Source organism: Octopus sinensis, linkage group LG6, assembly GCF_006345805.1.
Source record: "Octopus sinensis linkage group LG6, ASM634580v1, whole genome shotgun sequence".
In the NCBI taxonomy this organism is placed as follows: Eukaryota; Metazoa; Mollusca; class Cephalopoda; order Octopoda; family Octopodidae; genus Octopus; species Octopus sinensis.
Window position 1 is genome coordinate 20,724,901 of NC_043002.1, and position 6,620 is coordinate 20,731,520.

Sequence of the window (6,620 nt, forward strand, 5' to 3'; positions counted from 1 at the left end):
CCCCACCATCGCTTGACAACCAACGTTGGTGTGTTCACGTCCCCGTAACTTAGCGGTTTGGCAAAAGAGACCGATAGAATAAGTACTAGGCTTACAAAGAATAAGTCCTGGGGTCGACTAAAGGCGGTGCTCCAGCATGGCCGCAGTCAAATGACTGAAACAAATACAAGAAAAAAAGAAAAAATAACAACAATAACAGCAACTAGTCAACGAAGTAATTTCTGCGTGGTCTCTCGATCTGCTAGAAATAGATGTTCTTCAAATCTGATCATGTCGTTCAAAAAATCTCAAGTTAGGATTAGGAGATGACGCATGCAATGTCTGACTGAAAATTATGCTGCGATGCCTTAGACCTTAGCTCGGCTCACCCAAAACCCAGCTGGGCTAAATATCGCACCCACCCCTTCAACAACAATTAAAGCCGCAGCAACAACAGCATTGGCACCATCATTTCTATCGATTTTTTTTTTTTACCCAAATTTTTACCCAAGGCGCAGGTGTGGTTGTGTGGTTAGAAGCTTGCTTACCAACCAGATGGTTCCGGGTTCAGTCCTATTACGTGACACCTTGGGCAAGTGTCTTCTACTATAGCCTCGAGCCGACCAAAGCCTTGTGAGTGGATTTGGTAGACGGAAACTGAAAGAATCCCGTCGTATATATGTATATATATGTGTGTGTATGTGTTTGTGTGTCTGTGTTTGTCCCCCTAGCATTGCTTGACAACCGATGCTGGGTGTGTTTAAGTCCCCGTAACTTAGCGGTTCGGCAAAAGAGACCGATAGAATAAGTACTAGGCTTACAAAGAATAAGTCCTTGGGTTGATTTGTTCGACTAAAGGCGGTACTCCAGCATGGCCACAGTCAAATGACTGAAACAGGTATAAGTGTAAAGTGGAAGTGGAAGTGTAAATTCCATAACAATAGACTCGGTGCATCATGCCTCATCCTTAATTCCCATTGACATCATCAAGACATTTGACTTCAGTCCTCGCTACCCACTTATAAACAAAGCGCTAAAGAACACCCCTTGAAAAACAACAAAGAGGACGGGTCACCAACCTTGTTTAGTGTACTGCAACAACACACCTAGAATCTCCAGTTTCTGAAATGGCGTGAAACAATGATCTGTCTTTCTAGCCACTCTTTTTAAATTATTCATCCACGACCTTCCCATGCATTTACGGAACAGTTAGACAGCTTCATCGTAAAATCACAATCAACCACTTAAAAACCTGGCACTCCAGGCAAACGGTCAAAATGTAGCACCTTCCAATTAATTCCATTACTTCCTTCTTTAACAGCACCAAAAAGGCATAAAATACATTACGTAACGAAGAACGTAAACAGCATCACACATACAAATACGAAAAGAAAAACAAGACAAATTAAAACTAGAATTATCTACAGCACTTCTGGAACATAGAAGTACTGTAGGTAATTCTAGTATCTGGAATCTGCAATTTCCCAAATTATATCTTACAAAGATCCATCTCGTAATAGCTACTCTTTTTAAAATTCATACCTCCACGAATTTCTCACACCCTCACGACATATTCATACAACCTCATAGGCAGGTGATATCACAGGTGATATCTCTACATTATTCCGTGATAGAGCTGCACGTCTGTCTATCTATCTATCTATCTATCTATCTATCTATCTATCTATCTATCTATCAATCTATCTATCTATCTATCTATCTATCTATCTATCTATCTATCTATCTATCTATTTATCTAACTATCTATCATCATCATTATCTTTTACTTGTTTCAGTCATTTGACTGCGGCCATGCTCTATGCTCCCTACTCAGTTCCGATAAACATTAAAAAAAAACCCTAAGGATGTTCAGCAACAGCACTGGACTCTCGTAGTTTATCAAACCTGTCTGGGCCCTCAGTCTCTGTAATATACACAAAAACCCCATCAACAAAGAACTCAAAATAGTTGGTTCTAGTCTCGTCAGAGGGTGTTCAAAAAGCCAAAATACTTTTCTTCGATGCACAGTAAAAAAGATAACTGTCGAGGAACATCAGCGCTGGATTAACCATTAAGCAAAATAAGTACTGCTTGGGGCATCACGGGAAGGAGTGGAGCACCACAGAAATGGTAAATAGTTTACCGTACAAAAGAAATAACTTTAAATTTGTTAAAATAATATTGAAAATCGTTTAATGAATGGAAATATTATTTTAAAGTGTCCTTGGTGTCATAGTGAGGATCTGATCAAAGACTTTGCAATTACAAGAATCAGGAGAAAACTTTCCAAACATAAATAAGATGAAAGTATACAAAAATAAACATTATTTCCATCTTAATATCAGTTTTGTTTTGTTTTGAAAAATAAAAATATATATTTTATGGTTTATTATTGTTTATATCTTAAATTACATATATATGGCGCGGGGGCTGGGCCGGCCCTAGGGTTGCTGGCACCCCTGGCAAGCTGAGCTTTGGTGTGTACAAACTGACGGTCATGAAATTCCCTTGTCCTTGTCATGCCCTCCTTGGGGCTCCCTAGCACATGGCACCCCTGGCGACTACCCGAGTTGCTGATACCTTGACCCGGTCCTGATGGCGGGGGGGGGGTCACAAAAATCTTTTAAGTGCTTAAGGTCTCTATGGGTCTTAATCTGGCCCTGGGGAACATGCGCAATAGTATTTAACAGAACACTTGATTTCAGATAGTGTGGATTTCAGATGGTGTAGCTGCAGAATAAAATATATTCCTTCACACACTGAAATTCATAGCCGCAGAATATATTTAAGATATAAACTGCTAATCCCGCCAAATATTACGAAGAAATGATTATCTCCCTTGGACTAACTCTGCGCTTAGGCTGCGGTCCTTAATCTCTTTTGAACTAGGGACTCGTTTCATGCAAGACTATTCTTTTCCCAGACCGGGGGATCACGCGCATAACAAAACATACAAGAACATAATTTATAATTTAATTATTACTTGAATTATACATATAAATTGCACATAAAATACATATATGTTACACATGTAATACGCATATAATGCAAAACCACCCAGCAGACTGTGATGGTCAATAAAATAGAAATAGAATTTTAAAATTTATTTCTTTGCGGTCCAGTCCATGATTAAGTGTTTTTGTCCGTGATTAAGTGTTTTGGCGCCTCTGAGATAGAGGACTGCACGTGACTATGATAATTAGGAATGCAAAATACATGGTCACATACTGATCATGTATAAAGAGGAAAATCTCCTTTTTATTAGTTTTCATTCTCTACCTATTTTGGTTAATATTGCGTAGAATTCTTCTCATTATGGAATTGGATGGAACGGATCAAATATGACCAAATGCTTTTCATTTTCAATTTTTCATATTATTTCCTTCAGTTTAATGTTCCATGCGATGTTGGGGCTGACATTTATTCTGTATTGACATAGGCGCAGGAGTGGCTGTGTGGTAAGAAGCTTCTTTACCAACCACATATGGTTCCGGGTTCAGTCCCACTGCGTGGCACCTTGGGCAAGTGTCTTCTACTATAGCCTCGGGCCGACCAATGGCTTGTGAGTGGATTTGGTAGACGGAAACTGAAAGAAGCCCGTCGTATATATGTATGTATATATATATATATATGCGTGTGTGTGTTTGTGTGTGTGTGTTTGTCTCCCTAGCATTGCTTGACAACCGATGCTGGTGTGTTTATATCCCCGTTACTTAGCGGTTCGGCCAAAGAGACCGATAGAATAAGTACTGGGCTTACAAAGAATAAGTCCCGGGGTCGATTTGCTCGACTGAAGGCGGTACTCCAGCATGGCCGCAGTCAAATGACTGAAACAAGTAAAAAGGTAAAAAAAGGTATATATAAAATTTATTTCATTATCGTTTCCATTTTGCTTCTTCCCATTTTAATCAAGGCGGTGTCCCATTCCACTGACTGAAACAAAGTATAAGAGTAAAGATTTATCAATCAAAAGACAACAACCCCACCCTCGTTCTCTTTCTCCCTCTCACAAACTCTCACCACACACACACTCAGTAAAAGAGTATACACGTTATTCTTACAGTCTTTTCTTAGATTCAGTCATGAAACTGCGACCATGCGAGAGAAGCATCATATAAATGTCTTCGTTTTATATAGGTCTGTACGTATTTATATATTTACTCTCTCCCCTTCTCTTACTCACCCTCTCTCTCTCTCTCTCTCTCTCTCTCTCTCTCTACCTACCCGTCTAGTCTGCCAGTATTCCCCTGTACACACCACACCCCTCTAAGTCACCCTAGCTCTGTCTCACCTTCGGTCTTCTCTTCATTTCCCTTCTCTCGTATGTTTACATACGTTGAAGTCATCAGTCAACAGTTTCATCCAACCGTCCGGTCACCAGTTCACCAACTCGCCGTCCTGCTTATCTCTGTCTCTCAGTCTCAGCCTCCCTCGCCCTTCTCACCCTTTGTCTGGCTTCTCCTCTTCCCCTCCTCTCTCTCTCTCTCTTTGTCTCTAGTCAGTTCAAATGTCCCATCATTTCCTACATCAATCACCAACAAACCAACCACCAACCAACCAACTTACAGGACGCCGTAGTCAAATATATATCGTTAAAATTAAGAGGGGTTGGTGTAAGTAGCACAGATACTGGCTGGTTGTGGTGATCTTGCAGGTGATAGCGAAAGTGGTGGTGGTGGTGGTGGTAGCGGTGGCCATAATCTGGGTGGTTGAGCTAGTGATGGTGATAATAGCCGTAGTGTTCTGTGTTAATGATGTGATAGAGGTGGTATTAGTGGTGTTGGTTACAATGAAGGGTGGTAGTGGAGGATAGGGCAGACATTTCTATGTTGGTGGCAGGGTTTCGTTTTATTACGCGTTCTTTTATTCTTTTATGCTTTTACTAGTTTCAGTCATTTGACTGCGGCCATGCTGGAGCATCACCTTAAAGGGTACCGTCTTAAAGAGCACCGCCTTAAAGTCGAAGAAATCGGCCCCAGGACTTGTTCTTTGTAAGCCTAGTACTTATTCTATCGGATCTCTTTTGCCGAACCGCTATGTTAAGGAGACGTTAACACACCAACATCGGTTGTCAAGCGATGGTAGAGGGACAAACACAAATACACACACACATAAAGATATGCATATCATTTTCTTTTATTTTTTCTTTTACTTGTTTCAGTTATTTGACTGTGGCCATGCTGGAGCACTACTTTTAGTCGAACAAATCAACCCTAGGACTTATTCTTTCTAAGTGACGGGGACGTTAACACACCAACATCCATTGACGGTGTGATCATTTTGAAGATAGTCAATAAACACATTTTTTTTTTGCATTAACATATAGTATATGTAATAATGAGAAGTATATTTTCTATATTAAATTTTTAGTTTCAGAAATATATCAAGTGAAGCAAACATAAACAGTAAAAATCCAAATTGCAAGTATTTCAAAATGTGGGACACTACATGAGAAAAACTTACAAAAGAGAAAGAAAATAGTGCTTGGGTTTCAAAGGTATGATAAAAGGGATCAAGTAAAGGATAGAAAGATGAGATAGAAGTGAAGGAAGATAGAAGGAAAGAAAAGAATGAAAAGTGAAAAGATAAACTTGGGGTCTGAAGTGAATGCTAGGCAGGAGATGAAACAAAATACATGTCCTACCTATGCACTGGTCAAATAGAAAAAAGATGAATGATAAAAAATTGGATGGTCTTTTGGGACCAAAAAGTGAAGAGAGACAGAGTGGAATAGAGAAGGTTGGGAAAGAGCAAGTACGAAGAAAGGGGGAATGTGGAGAGAAAAGGGGATAAAAATAGACAGCAGGTAGTTGACAGAGATGGACAGAGGAAGAAATGGAATGTAGTAAAGAGAGAGAGGCAGATAGAAATATATGCATATGTATATGCTTTTAATTTTGATGTTGACGATGCTTCAGTTCAGTAATAAATCTTTCTAGAGAATTCTCTTGGGAATTTTATGAACCGCTTCATCAGTAAATATTTTGGGGGAAGGTGGCGAGCTGGCAGAATCGTTAGCACGCCGGACGAAATGTTTAGCAGAATTTCGCCCGCCGTTACGTTCTGAGTACAAATTCCGCCGAGGTCGACTTTGCCTTTCATCCTTTCGGGGTCGATTAAATAAGTACCAGTTACGCACTGGGGTCGAAATAATCGACTTAATCCGTTTGTCTGTCTTTGTTCGTCCTCTCTGTGTTTAGCCCCTTGTGGGTAGTAAAGAAATAGGTATTTCGTCTGTCTTTACGTTCTGAGTTCAAATTCCGCCGAGGTCGACTTTACCTTTCATCCTTTCGGGATCGAAAAGTTAAGTACTAGTTTGACACTGGGGTCGATGTAATCAACTTAATCACTTTGTCTGTCCTTGTTTGTGCCCTCTATGCTTAGCCCCGTGTGGGCAGTAAAGAAATATATTTTGTCCTTTGTTCTTGTTTTGAGAAGAAACCTAATTTCAAGCAACTTTTTACAGATCAACTTTTAGATACTCTTTTCTAAACCTGGTAAAGTATGTAGGGGTGCAAATTTTGATTTTGCACCCACTAAAAATTTTAGGGAGGCAAACGCACCACCTGTGCCCTCTGTTCCTGGGCCCTCGATAGTGGAAGACACTTGTGCAAAGTGCTGCACAATGAGACTGAACCTGC